We start from the raw sequence: 15,470 nt of genomic DNA on the forward strand, positions 1-15,470 counted from the left end.
GTTCCTGTCATATATTTATTTAAGACTCCAGTGAACAAATTCGATTTATCTACATTTGTAAATGCATAGAAATGGCCCGAGGAGACCACTGTTTCATTAATGATATGGCTGCTCAGCTTCCTAGGGGTATATGGCTGGACTCCTGCACAATCCTTCCCACAGAACCTGCAGCTGAGCAGGGCTGGGTAGGTGCAGAGCTCAGTTGAGAAGGGCAGAGCAACGGATTTTAGGGGTGCAGGGCATAGTTAAAAAGTGGTGTCAGGTGAAAGGCTCTTTTTTACTTATCATCATGTTGTGGATTAGTTGGTGTTGATACAGACGCCTTAAAATAAAATTGAAAAGCGCATAGTCACCTAACAGCAAAAAACTCTAAAATCCTAACATTATTATTGAGCAATAAAATATGGCAAGCACAGAGGAACGGAGAGGCAGCTGTTTTTCAATCAACAGGTACATTGCAAAACAATTTCTATGCAGACATTTAGTTGCACAGTAGGAGTATCCAAACCATCTACTATGTGAGGCGTTCCTATGCAGATGAGGAATGTATCAGTTTAAATCAACCCCAACATTCCCACATTTAATACCCTGAGAGAACTAGAGGAATGGGAGCATGGGTCTGCCCGCCTAGTACCACAGTGTGCATGTAACACTGTCAGCCCTCGGGGACAGCGCCTGTAGCATGTGCTGCACTGGTTCAACACAGGGCGCATCACACTGGTGTGAGGGTGCAACTCAAATCACACCCACTTTCAAGGCCCAGGATGTACTGGGGAAGAGGGGCGACTCATTCATTTTCCCTTCTCTGTCTCTAGCCATGTCTAACTGCTGATGCATGCATTTTGCTGGTGTATTTTGCCAGTTTCACAAGGAGTGTTAAAATTGGCAGTGAAATGTTAGCACTTACATGTGAAAGGAAAGTTCTTTCTGTTCAATTACATTCAAAGTAAGTTTATTTCGCCCATCAGGGCCATTAAAGTACAGATACAAACACACATATGATCATTATGTGTAGAAGTTAAAACATTCCAATGCAGTGCAGTTTGCTATAAAACGTCTCCAAAAAATAAAGAATATAATATAAAATATATAAAAATAGACATTGAAATGTTACCATGCATCAGATACAATCATCGTGAGATAAAAATCGCAAGAAATTAAGCAGGACGTAAGAGCTTCCTGGCAACATCCACATGGCCCCTAGGAACTTGGGTATGGCAAGTGATAGAGAACAATAAGATCTCAGTCTGAGGATTGCCCCAAATCAACTGGTCTGTTTAACCTGTGATTGCCTACGAGAACAAGCATTGGCAAAGCCAATAGGTTGTGCCTAAGACAGCTATTGAATGATTTGTAGTCATGCTGTACAGCAGCACAGCAAAAAATTATTTTAAAAAGTACAGTAGGTATGATAGAAAAGTCACAGTGTTTTTTTAAGAAATTATTTTGAGCAGTGTGCTTCTCCATTCCCTCTTGACTGTACTCTCCAACACCCATGTCCTTCTCTCCCGAACTCGCTCACTAACCCTCCCTGTTTGTTACCAGTATCTGGCCCGGAAACTCCCCCTCCCTCGAGACTGCTACTCACTGAAAAGCTCAAGCTCTATACTCCTACTCTCGCTCTTGCACTGGTAGTGTACCCAGGATATGGAACTCTCTACCCCCGGAGATACCCTCAAACCCTTCCTCCGTGGCTTTCAAGAAGAGTGTGAAATCTCTACTATTTGAGAGAACTTAATGTACCGAACTGAACTGACTATATAATGTGGAGAAAACAAAGTTTATGGTGCTCCACAAACCTAAAGCCATAACAGGGAGACTGTACATGAATAATGTCCCCTTGGAACAGACTGATGTTTTTACTTATCTGGGTATAACACTAGGTAGGAAACTAAATTGGAACCCCCAGATCGATATGCTGGCCTTAAAACATGCACAATTAGCTGGTTTATTGGTAAAAGAGCAGAGGCTTTCCCAGACTAAGCCTATCGTCCTCGTCCTAAAGATTTATAACTCTAAAATCAGTACCTCAATATTATGTGGTGCTGAACTTTGGGGCTTTGAGGACCTAACATCTCTGGTACTAGCCCAAAACAAATGTGTTAGAGCACTAATAGGCCTTCCGCAATACACCCCACTCAAGCCCCTTTGCCTAGATTTGGGTTGCTACAGCATAGAGGACTCGGCACGCTTCAGACCTATAGCATTCTGGAGAAGGCTTTGGACCACACCTGAGCTTTCTCTGTATGCTAAAGCTTTCCTTGAAGTACGGGGGCTGGGCCATTTACACAAGATATCCTGGATAAACAACATCAAAACCACCTTGATTAATATGGGGATGAGTAGCCTGTGGGAGGAGCCAGCTGTTAACCCATTTCCATCTAAAAAGAATTTCAAGGCAGTATACTGGAATATGGTCAAAATCAAGCGGTTCTCATATTTTACGAGGCCCACCCTGACAAGGGAATTTTTGGAGTTCAAACATGAGACTAAGTTTGAAACCTATTGGGACCTCATTACAAGACCAACAGACAGGAAACTGTATCACCAGTTCAGGGTGGGCTCACTCCCCATAAGAGCACTTATTAGCAGTTGGCACCCTCCAACGGATGAGAAATGTATTTCATGTCCAGCTCAAACTGCTCACATTTTGTTTGTATGCCCAGCCTATAATTCACCTAGGACCAAATGGCTCAAACCGATTTGTATGAATCTGGGCATAAGAATAGCTCTGGTGGCCTTAAGGATTTTAAGGACAAACACCAAAGATTCCATTGTGGTTGCTGTGGCAAAATTTCTGAGCTGGATGTGGGTCATCCGAGCCAACAAGATGAGGGTACACTAATTTTGCCATTTTTATCTATGAGGGTTCAAACATTATGGTCTGGGGCTGTTAACTCAATACTTGTCTAGACCTTGATAACTGGTTATCTAAGAAATTATCCCTTGTAGACCCATTGCCGAAACTTGGACTCCGTATCATGGGCAGACGAAAGGAGACAGCTGCCCTGCCACAGTTTTTGTGTTTTTATGTACTTGCACTTTTTATGTGATTTTTTATTATGTTCTTATCCTTTGTACTTACAACATTGTTAACCTGTTGTAATAATGTTTTTAACACCACATGTAAATATATCTGTGTTTTTTTATACAAGCCTGGTTGATTGTAGGAAATATTAGAACTATATTATATTCCGAATCCTCTAAGCCTTTTTAATTATTGATGTATTTTGTCTTTTATGATTATGAAAAACCGAAATAAAGACTTCATTGACTTGACTTGACATAAGCAGAACATCTATGGGCTGCTATAACAGTCCTGGGTTTGCTATGACAGCCTTAACCATACTCTTGTAATGGATTTTTCGGTGCGGGTTGCATGAGGCCCAACTATCTTCATTGTAACTCGTTGTTGGTTTTGTTTGCATGCTTATCCTGTACATTCGTATGATACCTCAGAGTCATGTTAGAACATTTTAGAACTCTCAATAAATACATAAAATGATATGACCTCAAAAAAGTGAAAGCCAAGAACTATATTTATTTTTTTGCGTTTCACAACTCGGCACTTTGGCACAACATAACCATCATCTGTGATTTTTTACCAGCCAACAGCATGTTGCATTGCGGGGTCTGTAGTTTTGTATTTAGCAGTTTCATCATAGGCTCAAAACCCCAACATGCAAAATGATGTTGGCTAAAACAACAGCATTGACTAGAGGAGTTCTACGTCACATAGAGCCCTTTCTCAGCTATGTTCTAAAATTTCACAAAGGCGCTTACTCAGTTTAAAAAACGTGCTTGTTCCATGCATAATAACAAACGTAAAATTGCTCAGAGATTTTGTGAAGGTTCACTCATTCACTCACATCATGCATTAATGCAAGCATTGGAATGTGATGCCTTTCTTCTTATGCGTACTGGAAAGATTTAGACTAAGCTTCCAGTGCTTAATTTGTATAAAAAAAAACATTTAAAAAGAGAATGAGTGGTAGTGCCGAAAGCTCTACTCAGAAGCCCTCTGCCGATGCTATTACATGTCGGCGTGCTGGATACCAAGGCTGCATAATCTTGAATCCACCTCATGTCCCTTTAATCAGAGGAGACACTCCCTTACTTCTGAAGGATCTTGCTTTCGCCCTTCTTTTCCATCTTCTTCCATTTTTCCACTTCATGTGTTTTTCCCTTTCTTGCTATCAAGTAAATGTCCGATGTGGAAAAATTTAGCCTGTCCCCAAAAATGAGTGCCAGTGGGCACGACTAGCAATCACCAGCTCAAATTAAGCACTACATGCTACTGGCAGCCCTGAACATTTTGAACCGGTGAGGGACCAAGGCTGAGATTGCTCCGTGCATTCCAAACCTTTTGGAAGATGTTGGCACCATGTGGCACAAATGGCAGTCAGAGATACGTTCAGCAGTGCAGGGGTTCAGGCTGGGCTAAAAGCCATTCTCCTAAGTTTCCACGGCGCTGCTTTTCCACATAGGATGCGACATCGATGGGTTGTGGAGAACTATGGAACCCAGCCTTCACCGCCTCACCAGCACTGTCCTGTTGGCACTGGTAATGAGGCAGGAGATGCTTTGATGTTTGAAACATGGTATCACAGTCTCAAGACTTATGCACTCCCACTACCACAATACAGTCCGCTGCGATTGTAGCTTAGCAGCATGCCCTGTGTCATGGCGCAGGCTACGCTTATAGTGACTCGTCATGCAACGCATGCTGCACAATCTGATAGCCTCACCAATTCTACGTCTTAAGGCCCATTCAAGGAGTCTGGCTTGAGGTAATTTGTCCAAAAGCCCCTCTTCTGATGCTAGTGAACATACCTTATGAAGCAGGGAATAATTTTCACAATATTTGTTGAGAGATGCCTTTATTTCTGAGAAGAATGCCTGAGTCCATAGGAGCAATAGTCGAGCACCGAAAAATGTAAATGGAAAAGAAATGTAAGGTCTATTACTTACGCCTATCATGGGGAGGGAGGCCTTTTCCTCTTGATGTCCCAGGGCCCAACGTCCTATAGATTCTGAGTAACTGGTACCCCTTCTTGCACTTGACTCTCATGGTATGCAGTCCAAGGCTCACTCGGTGGGGGGTGAAGATTGGTGAACACAGGCTCACAACTCAAAATGTGCACAGCAGCAGCAATAAATCATTGTGTATCCAAATACTCACTTTAATGAAAAAAAAGAGAAGTATTTTATTTCTACCACTATCCACACAAAGGAAAAATTTGACATTTGTAAACAATTACGAATACCCCTTCAAGGTCAGGGCTCCAGTGGTTCTTTGGCGGTTCTCTGTCCCACTCCCTCCTTGCTCTTGTGATAGTGGTTATTCCCCCATTCACTATTGGTAACATTCAGGGTATGTCCCACTAGTAATCTGAGTCCCAAGAGTCCACTTTGACTCTAATCTTAAGTCAACGGTATTCCAGCGCTACTGCGCAAACTTAGCAAATAATTCCTCTGGGTCCGACAGACCCTAAACCAGTCTTACCCCACCGAAAGGTGTGAAGTTGTTTGGAGTTCCTGTGTGCACTAATTTCACGGGCGCTCGCAGTGGCTTCAGATGAGTTCAAGTGAGTCAGGCTGGTTTCGGGACCCGTCGGAGCCTCCGGCCATTTTCCCGGCCTTCCTGCTGCGGCGAATGCGACTGGGTAAGGCGTCTGGAGACTGCGGGGCTAGGCTTCCTCCTGGAGCTGCGGCGCCGTGGGACCAGAGTGATGCCACTTCCTTCCCCCGACGAGTGGTTGCCTGCTGAATGGGGTGCGTACACGCCGGTACGAGGAGGCGGAAACACCGGACGTCTGGGCTCCGGCCTGTGCTGTGATGCTCCTTGATCCGGACTGAAGGGGAGGCGCCACCCCGCTGTATCTGCTACTATACGGGGCTGGTGCTGAGACCCGTGGTGGTGAGGTGAGCTTTCCAACGCCCGCTGATGTGCTGGATTGTATACCGCAGCCGCATGGACTGAGTTTGCGGTGTGCTTGGGGGACTGCTGCCTCTTGGCTTATCACCACGACGCGTGGGAGACCCATGCTCTGCGGGCCGGGCTCGGCCGCTCCTCTGCGTGGGGTGGGGACTACTTGTGGGACTGAAAGCGGCGTTCATAGAACTGAAGACTATATGATTCCTGTTTAAGCTATATTATTTACTTTTCTGGTGCGCTGAGATCTAACAATGCCGTGGTTGGATGAAGCGCTGGGACTTAGATGTAATGGCCCCACTTAAAACAAAGAGCTGATAGTGCCCGGGCCTGGGATTGAGTGGATGATTGTCTCTTGATGTTAACCGGCCTTGGCTTATGGTTGAAATTGACATCCTTAACTCCCCGTTAATATTGAATGTGGTCAAGCCAGTGTTTGCAGTGTTTGTTGGTCTGTTGACCCCAGGGCTGTACTTTTGACATTTTTATCTGGGCCTGCAGTCTCCTGCATTTGCCTGTGGGTGGTCGTGTCATGGTCAGGCACAAGGCAGCATCGGCGAGGGCAAAGACTGGTCCCACTGCCCCAGTATCTACCATGGATTCTTTTCTGCAGCGGGCAGCAGCAGTGATCGAAAAGGAGATCGAGCTGGTTAACAGGAGTCTCTCTAGGTCACCAACCAGTTTCTCTCATCCACCACTTGTTGATACTCACGTGTCCCGGATAGGAGGTGACGATTATGTCTTGAGCCGATCCAGTAGCTCGGGGATTCTAGATGGCTCACAGGCTGGTGTTGGTGCAACTAGCTTGGTAATAGCCCCTTCTAAGCACAGGCAAAGGCCTCTCTCACCTGTTATAAGCAATAAGGGTGATAGTGATCCCAATCACTCACAAGGAAATGCTGTCATGACAACCAGTAAGCCAATGGAATCATCTTTAGCCACTAGAAGCGAAGACTTTCACCTGGCCGCTAAGGGGAATGTGCCGAAAGGTGTGGGGACTAAAAGGAAATCTCAATCTATTGGGGGTAAAGTGAAGAAACTGAAACCCACCTTGGTTCCTAAACCTCCGGCACCTCCTTCAGCATCCCCCACCTCGGATTCTCGGATGGTTTTGGAAGCCTTCCAGAAAGTGATGTCTAGTCTGCTGGACCTAAAACTGGGCCTGATCCTGGAGAGGCTGTGGCTGATTGAGAAAATCTTAACATCCCTGAACAATATTGACCCACCTCCCTTAACAGGAGGGCTAGTTTGGGTCAGAGTACTGCTAGGGACTCTACTTTGCCGACAAATTTGCTGAACAATAACATGGACCAGCCACAAGGCTAATTACAGATGCAGCCTCGAATAGGGGTGTAGCTTGTATCAATGAATAATGGACCAAGTAAGAGTAGTGATACGCCTGTACAGGTGCGGGTTACGGATTTAAGTCATGCTGCAGGGAGCCGGATGATGGGGAGCAGAGAGGTTCAGCCACAGAGTTTACCAGGTATCGATTTACCGCCTGAATCTACCCCTTATGTAGTAGTTTTGGGTAATGTTCCACCTCTCCCTCGGGGAACTAAAGACTTTGGCCAGTTAAAGAATAAAGTACTTCACTGGCTATCAGCTAACACTGCATTGGGTTCACGGGTGGCTAAAAATATCATTATGGTGCGTAGGGTTAGGTGGATGGGCAGTTCTCGTAAAATTGTTACGGATGATTGTGTTATTATTAATTTTGATAGTCCACATCTTGCTGGTAGGATCTTGTTTAGGGACACATACCAGGCTCCTCCCAGTTCTGGATTATTTGTTAGGGCCTTACCATTGGGCTTTTGTTATAAACCTGACACACCCGGGTATACCCACAGGAAAATTACCATGGAAGCCCCCCTAGATGGGTGGTTACAAAGATATCCGCCTGCAAACACACAATTGCATATTCCCTCAGTTCACGCTACACAAATGCCAGGTCACCAGTATATCGCCCCTCCTTCCTTGGAGTTAAACAATAGATTTTCTCCATTAGTAGGGTTGGAGGAGTGTGATTGACTCAGAAGCCCCACATTGCCTGTCACTGAGTCTGAACCTAAAAAGCAACTTTCTTCAGTGAAAGACAAGGGGGGCCCCTGTGTATCTGCTAATAACATCTTATCGTGGAACATTGCAGGCCTGGCTAATAAGTTCCATGATCCAATCTGGTTGCAATTTGTGAATCAATTTAGTGTGATCTGTTTACAAGAAACGTGGTTGTTGGATTGTGACTTTTTTTGGAGGGTTATAAGGCTTTTTTTGTGCCAGCCTCGCCGTCGGTGGGTGGTAGGTCCAAGGGTGGTCTCGCTACTTATGTATCTCTGGCGGTTGACTGCCAGATTCAGGTGTTGTCGTCATCAATCCCAGGTATACAGGCTCTGGTACTAAAAAGGGAACTAACAGAATGGGTCTTATACATTTTTATAATTCTGTGGCATGCTCCCCAGGTATTTGTAATATTACAATCCCGGCCTCATTTATAAGGCAGTCCTGTAGTACTAATCTACAAAACCTCATGGTCTTGGGTGACTTTAATGTCCACCCATGTGGAGACCCAAGGACAACATGTATTGCTGATTTAGGCTGCCCTCGGATGAGGGGATCAATTTTGATCACCTTACTCAGGGGGAACTTTTGAATAATCTATTAAACGAATTTGATTTGATGTCCCTGATGTCCTTATCTGACCTGCATAGTATAGCTCCTCTCCCCTCTTTTAAAGGGAGAGGCAGTGGTTCTTTTATAGATTATTTTTTAATTTCATAATCCATGCAAGCTTTATTTTGTGTTGTGCTATCCTGGATAGTGTCCGTAGTAGCCATAACCCGCTCTGTGTCCAACTGTGTGGTCCTCTTTTATTGCGAAATAGAAGTGTGGTAAACAAGGGTACGTTAAGAACAACAGATGGTAAAAGACGGCTTAAATGGTCCCAGATCTCTCCAGATGATTTTTATTGTGTAGTGAGAGAATCCTGCGCTACCAAACTAGTGCTGTGTACCTCTCCAGGTATTTCCCCGGGAGAGGTTATCAGGGCTTATAATATTATTTCTACTAAAGTTGGTGAACTTTTAAGTGCGCCGGCTCGCAGAGTAGTCTTTTCTACCCCCAGATGGTTTGATTCATCATGTTCCCAGGCGGCAAGAAAGCTCAAGGAAGCCTTGAAAGTTAATCCAAGAAATCAATCTTTGGTTAGAGCTTGTCGCAATGAGTACAAAACAATATTGGTCAAACGTAAGGGTGTTCTGAAGGAGGAGGCTTGGAGGGAGTTGATTGAGTCGAGTACCCTTAGGAATAGCTCCAGGTTTTGGAGCATTGTCAACAGACTACCCCTCTTCGAGCAAGAAGTAGGGGGTGAACTAGGTTCGCACATTACTGAGGAGGAATGGGTGCTCCATTTTAAATCTATATTTGAAAGCCCAATGGAGCAAACCTGCCAGACAGGTCGTAATATGGATGCCCCCGCAGTGATTTCTGAACAGGGCCAGATTGCATCCCTCCTGATCTTTTCAAGTCTGATCCATCTTTCTGGGTGCCGGCCCTTGTGGCTGTTTTTAATGCAGCAGCCATGAATGGTTGCCCTGAGTCCAGGGACACCTCAACTATTGTTCCCGTGTTCAAGAAGGCTAATCTTAATAGCACTTATTGCTATAGACCGATCTCACTCCTTGATTCAGTGGTCAAGGTTGTGGGCTGTGTACTTTTAGAAAGACTGTCCACTTGGGCGGAGGAGCATAAGATAATTTCTGATGTCCATTTTGGATTTCGCCCCGGTCGGTCGACCGTGGCCCAATGCCTTAACTTAACCATGTTATTAAGTAAATATACGGTTGCGTGTCCTGTTATTGTCTACCTAGCCTTCATGGACCTGTCTTCCGCATTTGATTGCGTGAATAGGTTCAAACTGTGCCAGTCCATGAGGGGTATGGGGGTAGAGAGTAATCTTGTCAACTTCCTCGAGGACCTCCCTAGGGCAACCAAGGCCAACGTCAGATTCTCCCAGGACCTCCGTGTTTAACGGGACTTTGATATAAAGAGGGGTGTATGGCAAGGTTGCATTCTGGCCCCTTTTTTGTTTAATCTTTATATCAACGACCTTGATAGAGCTTTAAGAGCTACGGGGGTAGATTATCAGTATGTGGGGCGACGTGGTCTCCCTGTCCTACTATATGCGGACGACGCAGTTTTTGTATCCAGGACTGCTTGAAGCAATGTGGAGGATCAATAGTACAAAGTCATTGAAAGCAAGAAGATGATATAAAACCCGCAATACCCCCCGCCCCCACCCTGGCAGAACAATAGCAGAATTACAGTACACTTCGGACAACGAGACATCCTTTGTTGGTCTGTGATAACAGAAACGATGTTTATATACAATTCTTCCTTCAGGTCCACACATGAGTCAAGGGTAAGCCCGCTTCTATTCCAAGGTGTTGTATGGGAATCTACTAGCGTCCTAGGAGCAGGCCAGCTCCACCTAATGGCCTAATTATTGTAAATAGAGAAATCCTATAGGGGACACAACACATGGCACTCACAATAGGTAAGGATGGGACATTAAATACTCCGTTAAAGGGGCCCAAAAGTCTTTGGGGCAAGAGGACTCCGGCAGCTCTGCCTCATGTAGATAAACCTGATTTTTACAATATACCAGGTCACGGAGCCACTTTTTTATAGTGGGTGACGTTTTTGCACCCCAACACTGCGCCACTGCCCTTTTTGCGAAAAGAGTAGAAACTGCTACAATATGCCTGTTGCAGGGCTTGAGGCGCTTGACATAACCCACCAGACATAACTCAGGGGAGCAGCACACAGGTTCCAATACAACAGCAGAGAGGATGGCCACCACTGTAGTCCAAAAAGCAAGCACACTCGTACACATCCAGGCAACATGGAAGAAATCCGTATCCGTTGCTCCACATCTCACACAATTGGAGGTTTCTTTTAGACCATATTTATATAGCTGTAGGGGAGAGTAATATACCTGATGCAGAAATTTAAAATGAATAATTCTAAGATTACAATTGGCCGTGAGGCGGCCCATAAGCTGGCAGCACGCAGTCCAGACCTCCGGCGCAATTGGAGTGCCCAGTGCCATCTGCCTGCGCAAGCAAGAGGGCTGTTCCTCCAGGTCACGTTTGCGCAAGGAGGCATTGTAGAGTCGTGTGAATAATTCTTTGCGACTCTCTCCCGCCAACAGCACCTGCAGGGCTCGTAGAGTGGCGGACTCAGCAGGGTATGCCGGATACGCCGCACGGACAGCTTGACGAACCCAAACGTATGTAAAATTGAACATGAAGCCGCGCTCTGAGCCATTCTGTGCCTCTTATGGGGCCATATGTGGGTATAGAAGAATTTGCGATTCTGAAATTGCGATTTTCCGCGAATCACATTTTGAGAATCGCAAATTCCGATGTAGATATTTTTTCCCAAATAATTAGCGATTCCCAAAAATCCGCAGAATTTTTTTGCGATTACCAAAATTGCGATTCCTTAATTGTGAAAGCGCAATTAAGGAATCGCAAATCTGGGAATCTGCAATTCAGGTGCAGAATGATGACATCATACCCAGGAAGTGTGACTGCCCATGCTGCACCTGATTGCCAGCAGCTGTGTGACAGCCAGTAGCTGTGTGAGAGCCTGTGTGGAGAGTAGAACAGTTGTGCTCAGCTACTGAAAGCAAGCCAAATGGAGTCCCAGGGGCCAGAGAAGCAGCAGGAAGAACCACCAAGAAAAAGGAAACAGAAATTCAGCGAAAGGGAGCGGGAGGTCCTCACTCAGGAAGTAGTCAGCAGCCATGACCTCCTGTTTGGCAAAAGTTCCCTATGTGTGCCAGAGGCAAGAAAAAGAAAAATATGGAGTGACATCCAGGAAAAAGTGAATTCCATTGGCGTGACACCGCACAGTCGAAGACCTCAGAAAAAGGTGGGACGACATGCGCCAAAGGTCAAAGGAGAAGGTGACTACAAGATTGGCCGAGGCAAAAAAGACCGGTGGTGGGCCGTCCACAGCAACAGACCCAACGCCCCTGGAGGAGCTGGTGGAGGGCACACTTCAGCCTGAGAGTGTGAGTGGCGTGGCTGACCTGGACAGCTCCGAACACACAGACACCAGACAAGGTAAGATGCATGCCAAAACCCCCTGATACATACCCAACCCTCTCACACACCCCATTGTGTAAACTATAATGCATTACAAATGCGAGACAGGACACAGAATTAATGTGTGCCTTTCAATTCACAGCAGCACCACCAACACAGGAAATCGTGCCTGAAGGGGAGGAAACTGCAGAAATGGAGGACGAGGCAGGGCAGGAGGGGCAGGGCGAAGCAAGAACATCAGACTCTGCACCATGCAGGCGGCGCAACATAGTGTCACCACTGCCACTGTTGGAGGCATAGGCATCAGACACAGCAGCAGAGCCACAGCCAGTGCACAGGCAGCGTGCAGGACAGCAGCCAATACAGTCCCCTGAACACTCCCGAGAAGGGAGAGGGTTGAGACGCAGGGCACGCCCGTCCACCAGCACTGCTCCTGCTGAAGAGGACACGGTCTTCTCGGGCCTTGAGGGCAGCATGCTTAACCAACAGCGCCTGCAAGTGAAGGGTATACGGTCAATACAGTGGCAACTGGCTGCACACAATCACAACATGACCGAGTTGCGGGCTGGTGTAATGGCCATGACTGGTGCTTTGGAGGGACTGTGCAGGGAGATCATGAGGGACAAGGCAGCCCAGCGCAGGGAGAGACATCGCCTTCACACACGGCTGGACTTGTACACTAGAGCAGTCAACCGCCAGTCAACCGCCACATCCCTGCTGGCCAGAAGATGTGTCAGTATGCAGCATGAGATGGCCCCCTGCTGCCAGGATGTGGGCAGTGTCCTGGTGCAGGTAACACATGCGGTGGACCAGATGCGCGCAGCTGCCACAGGGGGCATAGGCCCACTTAGTGCTATGGATACGGACGAACAGTCCAGCAGGAGCAGCATCACTCCCCCAATTCCACAGGACAGACGCCGGAGTGCACGCCAGGGGAGAGTGGATGATGACTCCAGGGAGGGCACTGCGCAGACAGAGCGAGGGGCAACAGTGCGTGCACGTAGGAGGTGAAGGGACACCAGGGACTAATGGCCATGTGTGAAGCAACACATTCCATACTGACTCAGTGGCTGATGGCAGTTATTGCACTGTGACACAAACATGTGCAAGCACGAACAATAAAGTCACGCTATGTGATAGATGTACTCCTGCAACTAAGGAAATAAACATCACTGTCAAACACCATTCAGTGGCATTGTGTCAGCATTACTCACTTAGAAGTAGTTCTGTGTGATCCCGGCAGCCACACCAGCCCCACCTGCTGGTCCGCGATGTGGAGCTGGTCCCTCCTCATCTGATGATTCAGTCTGTCAGATCCACTGGGGTGCCTTTTTTGGTAGCGATGTTGTGTAGCATTACACAGGCAACCATAATTTTGCAACATGTCTCAGGGCTGTACTGTAGCGCACCTCCACTCTTATGGATGCATCGGAAATGGCTCTTTAGGATTCCGAAGGTCCTCTCAATGGCACAGCGTGTATCTCTGTGTGCACTGTTGTAACTCCTCTCACCTGCAGTTGCTGGATTCAGGTACGGTGTGAGGATGTAGTCGCGTACAGCATACGCACTGTCACCTGCAGGGAGTAAGTAGATTCATGTTCAATACTGTCCTGCCACTGCATAATTCTACTGGTTCTGTGTCTATATGGCATGCATTTACCTAGCAGGTAGCCCTCTCCAAATTCGCCATTTGTGAGTCTGCGATGTAATGCACAGTGGCGAAACATGAATGAGTTGTGTGTGCTTCCTGGGTATTTGGCCACAATATCAGTGATAATATGTTGGGCATTGCACCCTACCTGGATGTTCAGGGAATGATATGACTTTCTGTTCCTAAACACATACTCATTCTGTGATGGGGGTGAGATGGCGACATGGGTCCCATCTATGCAGCCAATGACGTGGGGGAATTGGGCAATTTGGTAGAATTCCTGCTTGGTCAGATCTAATGCCTGTTGTGTGCTTGGGAATTGTATGTGGTGATGCAGCCTCTGTACCATTGCATCAAGGAAAGCGTGGAAGAAGCGCGAAAGTGCACTTTGAGAGACACCTCCCGCTGTAGCAATCACTCCCTGAAAACTCCCTGATGCCAGGAGGTGCAGTGAGCACAGGACCTGAACATGGGTGGGAATGGTGTGTGCCCTGCATGTGGGGTATTCAAGTATGGGTGTCAGCTCCTCTATTAAATCCAGGATGCTGTCTGGGTGCAGCCTGTAGTTCACATGGATCTCCTCCTCGGTCAGTTGGAAGAGGGTGATGCGTGCTCTGTAGATCCTTTCCTGGCATCTCCTTCTCTGTGTGGCATCTCTGATTCGCAGCCTCCTGGCTATCACGTACAGGCCAGCCATGGTGGGAAGTCCCAGTGGCATTGTGGGCCTGTTTAAATAGGTTGCACATGGTTACCACCTGCTCAGAGTTGGTGGTAATTGAGAAGTGCAAAATTGCGATTTTCGTGAATTCGCTAATTGCAAATTTTTCCAACATCTAATTTTGCACATTCGCAATGTGCGTGATTGGTAATAGCGATTTTCACAGTTGATGTGACGCTGACTGCGATTACGCAAAATAATTCGCGCAATCTGCGTTACGCAAAAATGCTAAATTAGCGATTCTCATTTTTGGGCAGCGGATACCTTTCCTACATAGGAACAGTCTGTTTTGCAATCGCAAAAACACCATGATGTTTGCGATTCGCTGGGTTTGTGATCGCAAAAGAGATTCCTACATATGGTCCTTAATGTTTTAAATCCACCCCCCATGTATAGGTCACTCAGCCGAGAGATGCCGGCTGCGGGAGGTCTGCAATCTTTGTTGGACGCCTTTTCATACTTCATGTCAGAACGTGATTTATTAATTAATAACTCAAAATCATACATAATGCAGGTGGGGACTCGCCCTAAAAGAAGTTTTCAATCCTGAGTTGGCCCCGCCAAAGTCCCCCGCACTGATGTTTTTTCGTACCTAGGGGTCCTTTTGGATGATCAAATAAAATGGGGGCCATTAATCCTTAGCAAAAAGGGGGATCTGGAACGGGTGAATGCGGCTATTTTCAACTTTGCTTCTAAACTAGGCAAGAGACCAATCACAGCTATGCTGAAAGTTTTCCAAGTGAGTCGGCCGCATGAGGCCCAATCGGCTACACTCAGCAAGTGCAGAGTATCTCACTTGATTGCGGCTTCTCCTGTGAGGTAAGTGTCCGGTTCTTCTCCCGGTGGGGGGTTGGTTGCGATGATCTTGTCTTGGTCCCTCGCCTGGGTGACGGTGCGCATGTGCTCCCACGGCGTCCTCACTTCTTTCACAGTCGATCGCAGATCAGGACGCAGTACCTGATGCTCCCAGTCACCGCCTCTGGCATACGGTGTCACCGCATCTAAAGCACATGGGCTCCTGCCTGATAGACACAGTGAAATCCTTCATGGTGGCTC

The sequence above is a fragment of the Triturus cristatus genome, chromosome 6 (assembly GCF_964204655.1).
Source record: "Triturus cristatus chromosome 6, aTriCri1.1, whole genome shotgun sequence".
NCBI lineage: Eukaryota > Metazoa > Chordata > Amphibia > Caudata > Salamandridae > Triturus > Triturus cristatus.